Source organism: Paroedura picta, chromosome 11 (genome assembly GCF_049243985.1).
Source record: "Paroedura picta isolate Pp20150507F chromosome 11, Ppicta_v3.0, whole genome shotgun sequence".
NCBI lineage: Eukaryota > Metazoa > Chordata > Lepidosauria > Squamata > Gekkonidae > Paroedura > Paroedura picta.
The window spans coordinates 5,001,941-5,015,758 of NC_135379.1; the positions used below are offsets into that span (position 1 = coordinate 5,001,941).

Here is a 13,818-nt window from a genome sequence, read left to right on the forward strand (position 1 = left end):
TCTGTAAAAGCCTGCCTTCAGTGAAGGGAGGGGAGAGAAAGAATGGCTCTTCCAGGGTATTCAAAAAATTCTAGCCTTTTCCTTCTGGCCATGGGTGGCTGCCCACCCAAGGGGATTCTGGGAAGGCCAAGAGGCGGGGAGTTAGACTAGATGACCCTGGAGGTGCCTTCTAACTCTATCATTCTATGATTCCCAACACTGTTCCGTTTGCCTTTCCTCCTGAGCTCAAGACTGGGATAATATCATAGAATCATAGAATAATAGAGTCGGAAGGGACCTCATGGGTCAAGATGGGAAGCTCCCGTGTAGACCTGCAACCTGAGACGGCATAGTCCCAGGGACTTCCACCGTGCCAGAAGCAGTGCACAAATCCAGGTCATTTCCAGAGTGGCTTGTTCCTCAGGTAAGATGTTACTGTCTCTCTGTCCCCCAAATGTGGTAGAACCTCCTACTCGTGTGATAGGATGATACAGGTGACCAGGCTGCAGGAAATAAGATGCATCAATTACAATGCACTCCAACTGAGCATCTTACCAGGAAGGCCTCTTCCTCATCCTCTGTTCCAGCTGCTGATCTCTAGATAGGGCTATTCTAGAATGGCAATTCGAGGGACACTTGAAGATCTCTTGCTATTATCACCAGTTGCCAGATAACCAAGATCAGTTCCCCTGGTGAGAAAAAAATGGCTGCTTTGCACTCTCTGGGCCAGGGGTTGTCAAACTGCGGCCCTCCAGATGTCCATGGACTACAATTCCCAGGAGCCCCTGCCAGTGTTTGCTGGCAGGGGCTCATGGGAATTGTAGCCCATGGACATCTGAAGGGCCGCAGTTTGACTACCCCTGCTTTGGGCATTATACTACACTGGGTCCCCTCCTCAAACTCCCCCTCTCCCAGGCTCCACCCACAAAATCTCCATTTATTTCCCAATCCTGAACTGGTACCACCCCCACCCCCTACCCCCCACCCCCATAAAGAGAGTGACTTTGCTTCAGCAAATGAAAATACAACAGAACTGGCAGCTTACCCAGAACTGTACCCTTCTGCTGTGCATGTTGTGAGCCCAGGTCCTGTTAGGGAGGACTCCTCAGAGGAAGAGCCTTGCCAGGAGCTCCCAGCTTCACCTGAGCCTCAATTAGATGACAGCATAGCCCAGCCCTGTGTTCAACAGGCAGAGAGCTCTGACCAGCAGAAGGGAAAGGAACTGCAGCCAAACCAGGGCCTTGACTCCAAGTGGTTGCAGGAGCTTCTCCTCTTCCTCTGCCCAGCTTCCAGCTGCAGCTCCCTGTCTCATCAGCCCAGCTGGCTTACCTCAGCCAGTTAAGCCAATTAAGCAATGTGCTCCAAAAGACCTCCGGTATAAAAGGGCCCATGTCAGGTGAGCAAGACAATTGCTGACTGCAGAAACCTGTGAGTCATCGCAGAGTGAGGATGGAGAGGTCACTAACAACCTATATTAATTCAAGGTGAGGAGGCCTGGGTTGTGGATACAAATGTGCAAGTATCTGTGACCTGTTCCTTCTGTTAATGCTCTTGGACTGCCTGAATGAACCCTTGACTCACTGGACTGTCTGACCTTGCATTCTGTTCATCCCCTTGGCATTCTGTTTTTGGATACTGATTCTCTCTGCTTCCCTGTCAGCTTGTCTGTGCTTCCTTCCAGCAGAGAGCTGGAACCTGTGACAAACACAGTGCACTTAACAGCTATTTGATGTGAAGATTCAACTGGTGATGCTTTTCCTAAACTTCCCTAGCAAGCTTTTGTTGAGGGAACAGATATGAGTATCTGTTCTGGATTTTTGGCAACCCTAAAAAGCCATAAGGCATTCTGGAGGCATATGAAGCTTGTACATCTCCTTGGAGTGATGGCAGTGTGCCTTATTGAAATAAATATGGAAAGCAGGTTTTAGCAGAGCCGAAGGGCCTTGGCTTCGATAGGCCCTTCCTTTATGTGGAGTGGTTGAATGCCGGAGAATTAGCCCTATCCTCCCCTCCCCCTCTCTGCAGGCAATTTTCTGAGACGCACATTGTCCTTTTTAACGGAATCCTTAATATTTAATATCATGCTAGGATGAAGTCTGATTTTTACGGCGAAAAATGTCAATTTTCACAGTTGATTGAGTTTGTTTAAATAGCGAACCGTTTACTTGTATTGAAAGCCATCTAAACAGATCAACCTATTTATTCACATTTTTAAAAAGGGAGACCATTTTTATGTTTAAGCATTTCTCTTTTTTATATTTATTTTTCAGAAAAAGCAAAAAAAGAACCGCTCTGAAATTAAGCTCGGGCGGCTAGGTTCTTTTTATGTGCCTCTCCGAAGGCAGATTTATTGTCGTCCATAAAACAAGCCTCTGGATCTTGCAGTGAAGAGAATTTAGAAATCAACTGAGCCGAGGTCCCTGAAGTTTTCCATAATTAACTACTGGCTACTCATTGTCTCTTCTGTTTCTGACTTTTGGGGCTGTGCTCAACGGTAATGAACAGGGGCGCTCAAGGGGCATCTGAGATGCAGCCAGAGGGCGATACACACAACAGGAGATAGGGTTGCCAGCTCTGGGTTAGGAAATACCTGGTGACTTTGGGAATGGAGCAGGGAGTGGGTGGGATTTGAGGTGGGGAGGAACCTCCGTGGAGTTGAATGCTGCGGAGTCCACCCTCCAAAGCAGTAATTTTCTCCAGGGGGAACTAATCTCTGTCGCCTAGAGATGAATCATAATTCCAGGGCATCTCCAGGTCCCACCTGGAGGCTCAAATGGGTAGCCGTGCTGGTCTGAAGTAGCACAATAAATTGCTTGCACTCAAAAGCTCACGCCTTGAATAAATCCTTGTTGGTCTTAAAGGTGCTACTGGACTCTGATTTTATTGTGCCACCTGGAGGCTGACACCCCCTAGACCCACCTGCCTTTAAAGAAGCGGCTTGTGGGCATGATATGATCTGTGTCCTTTCTCCCTTCATTCTTTTAAATGCTCCCCCACTCAATGCTCACGCACAGTGTTTGCAACTGACGCAATGTTGTACACAGAAAACCCTTAAACACGCAGACACACACACCCTACACACACAGTAGGACTGTTGGATCAGCTTTCTGTTTCCATGATGGTTATATTATTTTGTCTAAACGCCTACGTGCTGCATAGACATCCTTGAAAAAAAGAAATGCCTGATCAACTCTTTGCTGCCACCTTCCCTCCTTCCTGCAGAACCCATTCTGCTGTGTAGGCTGTGCAGCAGAGATCTTTCATAGAATCCTAGAGTTGGAAGGGACCTCCAGGGTCATCTAGTCCACTCCCCTGCACAATGCAGGAAATTCACAACTACCTGCCCACCCACAGGTGGGCTCAGATGATTCCCACTAACATCTGCCCTTAAAAGGGGCAGGTTGAGAGTTGTCTTATCAACACCTCTGTTGGAGTATTTATAAAGATTCCGTGACTCCTCAACACCCAAGCCAGCCATCCAGTCATCAGAAGACAGTGTTCTTACAACCCCTGGCTTCAGAGGTTTCAGAGATTGCAACCTATATTGGTTTATGGGTTGCACACTCTCCATCATTCCTACCTCCCAGGGTTGTTGTGAAGTTAAAATGGAGCAAAGGCGAAGGATGTAATGCTCCTGAGTCATGGCTCTACTCTATAATTTATTGTCGCAATAATTCATCCGAAGCTGACTGATTTTTTTGCAGAATCCTGACATTATTTGGAAAATCAGCTTTGCTAATGTTTTCCTACCCTTGAAACCAATTTAGTATTCATGGAGATGAGGAAAATAGACATTGTTATGATCCAATTCTTCTTCCTTGGCTGCATTTTAAAAAGAGCTGTTTTTTTTTAATTGAACACCCCCCCTCTCCCCCAATAAATATCTATGCTTAAATACAGCCTCATTATTTGGGTCAGGGATGAAAAACAGAGAGAAGGGTGGAGCATTGATTGCCCTGTCTTGTTTCAACATACCATCTTATGTGTTTCTGTAGTGCCATTAGAAATCAATGGCGCATTACAGACACCACATGGGAGAGGCAGCATGGTGTAGTGGTTAGAGTTTTGGGGTGAGGACCTGGGCTCAAATTTTGCCTCAGCAGTGATGGGGTCAGAGTTTTCTGGGACTGGTCACTGTCTCAGCCTCAAAAAGCGGGCTGGAATGGGAATACTATGGGGAAGGGGAGATGAAGAGTAGATAGGAAAGAGGATGACCAATGGACCAAGCCCTCTTAGCAGCAGAGAGAACCCGCAGTCATGGTTTTAAACTATGTGGAGAACGGTATCAGCTAGGTATCGGAGTGAAATTTCCATAGCTGGGTGATTCAGCAGTGGAATGGGCTGCCTAAGGAGTTGGTGAGCTTCCCCTCACTGGTGGTCTTTAAACTGTGGCTGGACAGATGCTTCTCCTGGATGCTTCAGGCTGACCCTGCATTGAGAAGGGGGCTGGACTAGATGGCCTGGATGGCACCTTCCCAGGATTCTATGAGTCTATCACCCGGAGATTAATCCTAGGAGATCTCCAGCCGTCACCTGAAAGTTGGCAACCCTATGGCTGGGGGCCCTCAGACGCAAAACATCCCCTTTCCCAGTTCTTTTCTAGCTTTCCTCTGGGCCTTCATGTCCTTCAGTGTGGGGGAGGAGAAATGTATCCCTCACTTTCTCTCCCTACGCTGCCAAAGCAGGACAGCCGATGCGTCCCGGTTCCCATGGAAGTGCATTCATTGTATTCACTTCTTCACGCACCCGCGAAAGCCAAAGGAGCTGCTGTAGGATTTTCATTGTATAAGACACATTCAACAGTCACCTAGGTCTCGCTTACAGGGTTTCTCTGCCCTCTCCGTCTCTGCCTTGAGTCTTTCCAGTTTCCCCTAATACCCTTGGGGGGTGCCTGCCTTGTTTTTTATTTGTTATTCTGTTGTTGTCGTCGTCATCTATTCAGTCGTATCCAACTCTTGGCGATCCCATGGCACAGTTGTCGCCACAGTCCTCCAGGGGTAGTCAAACCGTGGCCCTCCAGATGTCCATGGACTACAATTCCCACGAGCCCCTGCCAGCATTCGCTGGCAGGGGCTCATGGGAATTGTAGTCCATGGACATCTGGAGGGCCGCAGTTTGACTACCCCTGCTCCACCCTGTACCACCTCCCGCAGCTGCACGATGTTCTGGCTGGTGTCCATTTTGATGGTATCTCGCCACCCTGTTCTTTATCGGCCTGGTTTCCTTTTTCCACTGATCCGTCCTAGCATTATACTTCTCTCCATTGCGTCGGATCCCACGATATGGCCAAAGTAAGTGAACTGGAGTTGCTTGATTTTTGCCTACCAGCCTTTATGCGCTGTCATATTTCCTGGTTTGTGACTTTTGCTGTCCGGGCCATGCGCAGGAGCCTTCTCCCACGCCCGAATCAATTCTTCTCTTGTCCGGTTTTTGCATCGTCCAGCTTTCTCCGCCATAAGTAGCTATTGGTAATATGATAGATCTAACTAATCTACATTTGGGAGTCGGGCTCATGTCCTTGCTTTTCCCGTGTTCGGCTCGAGCTCATTTTTGCTGAGCGCCCCAGAGCATTTCCATGCTGCAATCGCCACTGAAGTCAATTTGTGATCCAAGAAAAATGAATTCTTGAACGCATTCAATCTCTTTGCCGTCGATTGTTATTGTGACAGGTCTGTTGTTGTTGTTTTTTTTTTGCAGTGGTCATTATTTTTGTCTTTTTAGTGTTTAAGAAAAGGCCATCTTTCTTACAGACTTCATTGACCTTTGTAGCCAGCTGTTCTAGGCCTTCCTTAGTGTCTGACAGGAGGGTGGCGTCATCAACATGTGATCCTACAGAGCATCTAAATATGTAGCGATGACACATGCACGCTCTTTCCACAGTCTCCCTTGCGCTCAGCGGAAAACAGCTCCAGAGTGTCCCGGGCACTCTTGGAATTCCACCGGAGAGCAATTCCTGGGCAACAATCTCATAATATTATGGACTATGATTCAAAACCGGTGCGCACGCAATGGTCATGTCTGAATTGCCTGTGAGGTCTGAGAGACAAGAAACCAACAATTTAATGCGCAATGAAACAGCAGCTAATATTCTGGCGATGCGACATAAATATTCAACAGCAATACTTGTACGGGCATGGTTATTACCAGTGGTACCGGCGGCTATCAGGCCCTAGAATCGTTTCTTCCATGTTATCCCTTCCCCCCCTCCTTTAATCACAATAAGGAGAAGGGGGGGGGACTATCAGGTGTGAAATACAGAAGTACATTTTGCTGATGGCCGCCCAGTGCCGAAATCCAATGAAGCAAGGTCATGCGGAGTCTTCCGAAACCCCGGCGGATTATTTATGGAAAAAAGCAGGCCACGCACTTATTGTAGCTCTCTCTCTCTCTCTCTTGCTCTCAATGGATCTCATCGTTCAAAACCGCTGAACGGTGCGGGGAACAATTACAGGGGGATAAGCGGAATGAAATATGTTGCACCGTGAATGTGTCAAGCTTTGGACCGCTGGAATTTACATACATGAATAAATATTGAACGCTGGTTGTGGGGGGGGGGACGCAGCTCGGGGCAGAGTGGTGGCGGTGGGCAGGCAGCAATGCGAAAATAATTGCTACCTTTATTACCCGTTACTGACTTTAATAGCGGGAAAGGAGGGGGGGGAGGAAAACAGTGGTGCCTCGGAGGCAAATTAGAGGATGCATCTCCCGGTTACCTGACCCAAATATTAAAAGCTTCCCGGTCGGCGTCCAACTGAGCAGGGAGGACAAAGCAGAGATTAGTGGATTTTTGTATGTGTCCCCCCCCCCCACCACCACCACCTGAACTTCCACAGCCACATTCTCACCGTCCCGAATTCTGGGTCGGACATGACTCTGGCATTGGACTGACAATGGTAGGGTTGCCAACTCTGCCTTGAGCAGTTCCTGGAGGTTTGGGGAAGGAAGGAACCACAACAGCCTTCGGTGGGAGGCGGGATATAAATATAAATATAATAATAATATAATAATAATAACAGGGAAGCACGCCATAGCACCCACCCTCCAGCCCTGCCGTTTTCTCCGAGGGAACTGCTCGCCATGGTCTGGAGATCAATTGTAATTCTGGCTGATCTCCAGGCCCTACCTGGAGGTTGGAAACCTGATGGGAGACCCACAATGCCCCCTTCTTAATACAACGTGCATCCGCTGGAGGTGACACAAGACCTCAAAAGATGGTCTTTGATATTTATGAACCATTGTTTTGAGGTTTTTATCGATGTTTTGTTGACTGTTTTATGCTGCAAACCGCCCTGAGGCCGTCTAAGGAAGGCTTTCTCAGCCAGGTTTCTTGATGACCCTGGAAGGCTTTCCTGAATGGGGGGGGGAGGGGTTTGATCAATTGTTTATATTTTTTAAATTTGTTAAACATTTATTGGGTGGCATGGCCATATATGGTTGTGTCAACGTGCCCCTCCCCTCCAAAAATGGCCAATGATAGGCCAATGGAAGGGGTGGGAAGGAAGAGGGACCCCAGATGGGCGTGTCCACAGCTGTGCTTCCCAATCATTTTCTGAACAGTTACCAATGAATGTGGAGGTTCCCCCTCCCCCCATCACCACGGCTAATAGCCACTGATAGACTTATCTGCCATGAGTCTATCTAATCCCCTTTGAAAGCTGCTTATTCCTGTGGCCATCACTCCATCCTCTGGCACTGAGTTCCCCATTTGAATCACTCTCACTGTAAAGTCGTATATCCTTTTGTCTGTTCTGAATTTAATGCCCATCAGCTTCACTGGATACCATCAAGTTCTAATGTTATGGGGAGGAAGAAAAATCCCTCTCTTGATTCTTTACACTCCATGCCTAATTTTATAAAACTCTATCACGTCCCTCCTTAGGCCTCTCCCCGGATTCTTCAGGCTTTCTTCCCAGGGAAGGTGCTCCAGTCCCATAATCCTCTTGGCTGCCCTCCTCTGTACTTTTTCCAGCTCTACGATGTCCTTTTTGAGATACGGGGACCAGAACTGCCCACAGGATTCCAAATCAGGCCACACCATAGACCTATACAGGGGCATTATAATACTGGCCGTTTTATTTGCATAAAGTTTAGCCTTTGTTACTGCTGCAAAACAGTGGATTGAGCTGTCCACTATGACCCCCAAGTTATTTTCTGCTCTCAGTCTCAGAATGTGCTGGCAAGGCCTCGTGGGAATTGTAGTCCATAGACATCTGGAGGGCCACAGTTTGGCCACTCCTGCTGTAGGGCCGTTAGCCTCCCTTGCTGAGGGCCATTCACCTCCCCAAACTCTGCGCTCCCCAGCCTCCACCCCTAAATGTCCAGAAATCTTCCTCACCCCAAATTCATAGAACCATAGAGTTGGACGGGACCTCCCGGGTCATCTAGTCCAACCCCCTGCACAATGCAGGAACTCACCGCTACAACCCTATCCCTGGGAGAAGGCCAGATAAATAAACTCCACGCTATACTATACGTTCACCTTCCTTTCTGTTGTTTGTGAGTAAGTTGGCCTGTCTGTTAAGATGCCAGGCGGCTTGAAGGATGTTTCTCCCCCCCTCCGCCCTCTCCCCATCCATCATCGTGTCTCGATCTCGTGGCAGGTATTCATTTACAAAACTTAAACCCCCCAAAAATGCTGCTTGGACTCTTCTTGCCTAATTGACTTGACCTATAGGTGATGATCCATTTGCATAGTTGTCCGCTCTCTTGAGCGGTGCCAGCCCACAAGCGAGGCGCAGGGACCGAGGGGGGGAAGCACAGGTATTGACTCCCCAGGAGCGCGGCAGGCCCCGGCTGCCAATACAAAGGTGATGCCCCAAAATGTGACTGACTTAATCAATGGGGCAGAAAAAAGAAATAATTTAATGATGCAAATCGGTATGCAAAGGAGGAAGCAGGTTGGGGAGGGATCGCCCCATTCTTGACCTTTTTTCCCCCTCTCTGTTTGATCTCATTACTATAAGCAAGAGCGAGAGAGAATTGAATTAAAACCTGAAGTGGAGACATCGGGTTGGAGTGTGATTAAAGAATTGGGGGGGGGGGGAGGGGGGGGGGAGAGAGGAGAAACAAGCTATGCATAAACATGAAATATGAACTTGCGCTGCAAAACCATAAAGGAAATGATTAGAAAATCAAAAGCAAAAAAAAAGAGTTTAATGCAATCAGGGGAAAGGCCCATCCAAAGTGTAATAATGTAAGAAAGCTTTTAAAAAATCTATTCCCCCCCCCCCCCTAGAGTGTTTCCTCCCTGTGATGTTTAAATACTTTGTTGTTTAACCACAAAACCTGGAGGTGATGTTTCCCTCTGGCAGGATGCTTGCATTCAGAGATTCAAGAATCCTACACGGAAATGAACTAACACAAGACTGGGGTATTTTGAGGTCTTGCAATGCGGCCGGAACACAGGAGGAACAAGAGCCAATTTGACACCAAAACAAAACACTACCGCCCCCAAATCTTAGTAAGTACGGATGCCAGCCTCCAGCTTGGACCTGGAAATCCCCAGGAATTACATCTTATTTCGAGACTACAGAGATCAGTTCTCCTACAGAAAATGGTTGCTTAGAAGAAGTAGTGTTGGTTTTTATGTTCCACTTTTCACTACCAGTAGGAGTCTCCAAGCGGCTTTCGGTCGCCTTCCCTTCCTCTGCCCCCTGTGAGGTAGGTGGGGCTAAGAGAGCTCTGACAGAGCTGCTCTGTGAGAGCAGCTCTAACAGGACTGTGGCAAACCCAAGGTCACCCAGCTGGCCATACGTGGAGGAGGAGAGGGGCATCAAACCCTATTCTCCAGATTGGAGTTTGCCCTTTTTTTTTATAGGGTAATGCGGGAGATTCGGCAACTGCTTTGGGGAAGCAATGAACTTTGTCTAACTTTCCTCTAAGATTCGATGGCTTGTATGGTACACTCTGTGCACACGCCTGTGTGCGTTTAAGGCAATTCCTTAAAAAAAAAACGGTATAATTTTCACAACGTGACAAAAATCTAGCCAGCGTCAACACTGCGAGATGCGTGCTGTCCTTTATACAAGGGAGGGACGGATAGACAAAAATAAACGCGAGCAAGAAAGGAAAGTACTTTCAACCTTCATTTTAATTTCTGGGCATCTGCCAGGTTGTGTCATGGTTTGATGTCTTAAGGAAGACCTTTTGGAAAACGACAAAATGAACAGCGTGAAAAAGTTATTGGCGCCGGCTGCCTGTTCGTCACCTTTGGCGATGGGTTTCCATCGGGGAGCGGTGACTCGGGTGGCCAGATCCGGATCGAGAAACAGCTGGCCATTTGGAGGGTGGGGTCTGAGGACAGCGGAGGTGGGGGGGGGGAGGGACTTCAGTGGGGAATAACACCAGTACAGCCCACCGACCAAAGTGGCAGACCCAGTAGATCTCCGCCACTACTTAACTTGCACACACGCATACCCCAACTCACATTCAGTTATCTTAAACAGAAATAAAACTTTACCAAAAAGAAGAAAGAAAATGGGTGTGCAAGCTGACATGGTGTTTGAATATGAAATACAGGATTCGGCCCTGAACATTTGCACCAAACACCTGTTGCTTGTTTCCACTGTCAAACCGAGACGCCTCTTACAAGCGGAGACCGGCCAGGCAGAAAACCCCTTCGACCCCCTTGCTCCACCAAGGATGCTTTTGCTAAAACGGAATTAAATTTTAATCTGTTTTCCCAGGTTGCAAAGAAGAACGGGTACCTGTGGAAGCCTCTGCAGCTCAGGGTAATGTTTTTGCCTCGTTTGCTGTTAATTTAATTGCTTCTTGCCCGTGACCCGAAACATCTTTTCTCCCCTCTGCTATTCCTAGGAGCTATTTTATCAACAAAGACAGATTGAGGGACCTGACGGATGAAAAAGGACAATGTGTGAATTAAAATAAGCGAGTCAAGAGCACAGCGTGAACTAAATCATGTTCTATTACCATTAATATTTCAATTGCTCCTTAAGAGGAGACAGAGGAACAGCCTGTTCCCGGCCGTCGCAGAAGGAGGAGACGAGGAAGATGACACCTTCTTCGTTCTCTCTCACCTGTGTAAACCCAGCTCTTCTGGCACACGGAGAAAGAAAAACGAGAGACAGGAGACCTCAAAGGAGTCCTGTCGGGAACTTCAGGTTCCCTCTTTTCTTTCCAGAGCATTTAACAGTCTCCTGGAGGTGGTGGAGATCTCCTGGGACTAAAACTACACCATGGAGAGGCCAGGGCATAGTGGTAGAACATCTGCTTGGTGCCCAGAAGTTCCCAGGTTCAGTCCCTGACCTCAGATAGTGGGTGATGCAAAAGACCTCAGCCTGTGTGGACCGGGCAGCTTCATATATCTCCAGGAGATCAAGATCTGTTCCCTTACAGAAAATGGCTGCATTGTTAGGTGGGCCCTAGGGCTTTATAAGAGCATAAGAGAAGCCATGTTGGATCAGGCCAGTAGTAAGTGGGCCCTAGGGCCTTCTAAGAGCATAAGAGAAGCCATGTTGGATCAGGCCAGTAATAGGTGGGCCCTAGGGCCTTCTAAGAGCATAAGAGAAGCCATGTTGGATCAGGCCAGTAGTAGGTGGGCCCTAGGGCCTTATAAGAGCATAAGAGAAGCCATGTTGGATCAGGCCAGTAGTAGGTGGGCCATAGGGCCTTATAAGAGCATAAGAGAAGCCATGTTGGATCAGGCCAGTAGTAGGTAGGTCCTAGGTCCTTATAAGAGCATAAGAGAAGCCATGTTGGATCAGGCCAGTAGTAGGTGGGCCCTAGGGCCTTATAAGAGCATAAGAGAAGCCATGTTGGATCAGGCCAATGGCCCCTTCCGTCCAACACACTTTGTCACATAGTGATCCAAACCCAGGGGCCATCAGGAGGTCCACCAGTGGGGCCAGAACTCTCGAAGCCCTCCCACTGTTGGTCCCCCCCCAAGCACCAAAAATATTGTCTCAGGCATAGGGTTTTCCTATATTTTGTGGTTAAATAGCCACTGATGAACCTCTGCTCCATATGTTTATCCAGTCTCTTCTTGAAGCCGTCTATGCCTACAAACACGAGGGAAGGAGAAGCAGTTTTACGCCCCATTCGCTTGCCATATGCATGCTAGGGGTGGGATATTTCCTGTCCCATTTTCAAAGTTCCTTTTGTCAGATACAAGTAGGAAGGGAGATCCCGGCACCCTTATATCCCAGCCAGAAGGGTTGCTGCAAAGAATGAATTCAGGAACGAACTCCAAGTGTTTGGCGGCAGAAAATGAGCATCCGTAGTGAGCTAAGAATCCTCTTATCCCTCACTGAGACGGCCATATATGATCTTTACGTTCTTAGCCTCTGTCCACGAGCCAGGATAAAGGTTAACAGGTGACCGAGGCATATTGCTCAAGAATTCATCGTGTTCTTGCTACCTGGCCACACGCAAGGAGAAAATGCATTGAAATTCTGCCGGGGAATGCGAATTTTCACAGAAACGTGAATCAAAGCCTTGGGCTTGGAGTTGACAGGCCGTGCCGAGTTCCGCACCATCTCAGGCACAGAGAGAGGTAGCAGGAAGATGAGATGTAGCAGGAATGCACACATGTGACATCTATTGATCTGTCACCGAGAGTTTTAAGGGAGCTGTCTTCTACAGAGCGCTCTCGAGAGCAGCCTTTCTCAGATTTTGTACCATTGAGAAACCCCCAGAACAGTCTTCAGGCTTTGAGGACCCCCAGAAGTGACCCCTGGAGGATCATTGTCCATGGGGTCGCGATGGGTCGGACACGACTTCGCACATAACAACAACAACAACAACAACAACAACTAGAAGAAGTGGCCCAATCATGCAGAATAGGGTTGGGAAGCATAGCTGTAGACACAACCACTTGAGGCCTTTTCTCTTCCCACCCCTCCAGGGCCATCGGCCATCTTGGGAGGGGCGAGCTGGTTGACATGATCACATAGGGTCGTATCACCTGATAAATGTTTAACAAATTTAATAAATATTTTGACAATGAATTAACTCCCACCCCATTCAGGAAACCCTTCCAGGGCTGTCAAGAAACCTCAGAGTTTCTTGAAAGCCTGGTCCAGAAGGAATATGAGGGGCTCTTCACGGTCCTGGGTGGATCTTTATCTGGAGAGGCCAAAGAAGAGCCTTCCGTATGCAGGAATATGTGGTTTTTCATGGAGCTTCTGCCATTCTGTATGCAAGGGTGAAAGCAAACTGACGTGGTTTGCTATGGAGTCCAAGCAAGAACAGATGATGCCCTTGTGTCAAATGGAAACAGGGAACCAAGAAAAGAGAGAGGTGGCAGATATATGTTGCGAGTGTGAAGTGCCATCCAGTTGCAACCAACTTATGGTGACCCCAACAAGGGGCTTTCAAGACATTGGAGAAGAAGAGGTGGTTGGCTGATGAGGATCCTCCCTGCCCCAAATCCCGCCCACTGCCAGCCTCACCCCCAAATTCTCCAGGTATTTCCCAACCGAGAGCTGGCCACCCTACATACCTCTGCCCAAAGCCCTTTTCCCAGTGGCATTGAGCCATGAAGAAGAAGAAGAAGAGTTGGTTCTTATATGCCGCTTTTCTCTACCCGAAGGAGGCTCAAAGCCCTGTGAGGTGGGTGAGGCTGAGAGAGCTCTGATATCACTGCTCAGTCAGAACAGCTTCATCAGTGCCGTGGCGAGCCCAAGGTCACCCAGCTGGCTGCATGTGGGGGAGCGCAGAATCAAACCCAGCATGCCAGATTAGAAGTCTGCACTCCTAACCACTACACCAATCTGAGTGAACCTGAGAGCATGAAAGAGTCCCAGCCAATGGGGGAGGTGCTGTGAGAAAGCCCTGGGCCCCAGCCACTGCCCCACCTCAGGGTATGCTGAGATCGGCCCT

General features: G+C 48.3%; 1 long non-coding RNA gene across 1 annotated transcript; it reads left to right on the top strand.

Moving 5' to 3' along the window:
* Positions 1-1,398: 1,398 nt before the first annotated feature.
* Positions 1,399-10,870, top strand: LOC143820820 (uncharacterized). The gene is made up of 3 exons (XR_013225538.1): positions 1,399-1,463; positions 10,665-10,709; positions 10,795-10,870. It is a non-coding gene; the product is annotated as an uncharacterized LOC143820820 (long non-coding RNA).
* Positions 10,871-13,818: the final 2,948 nt, after the last annotated feature.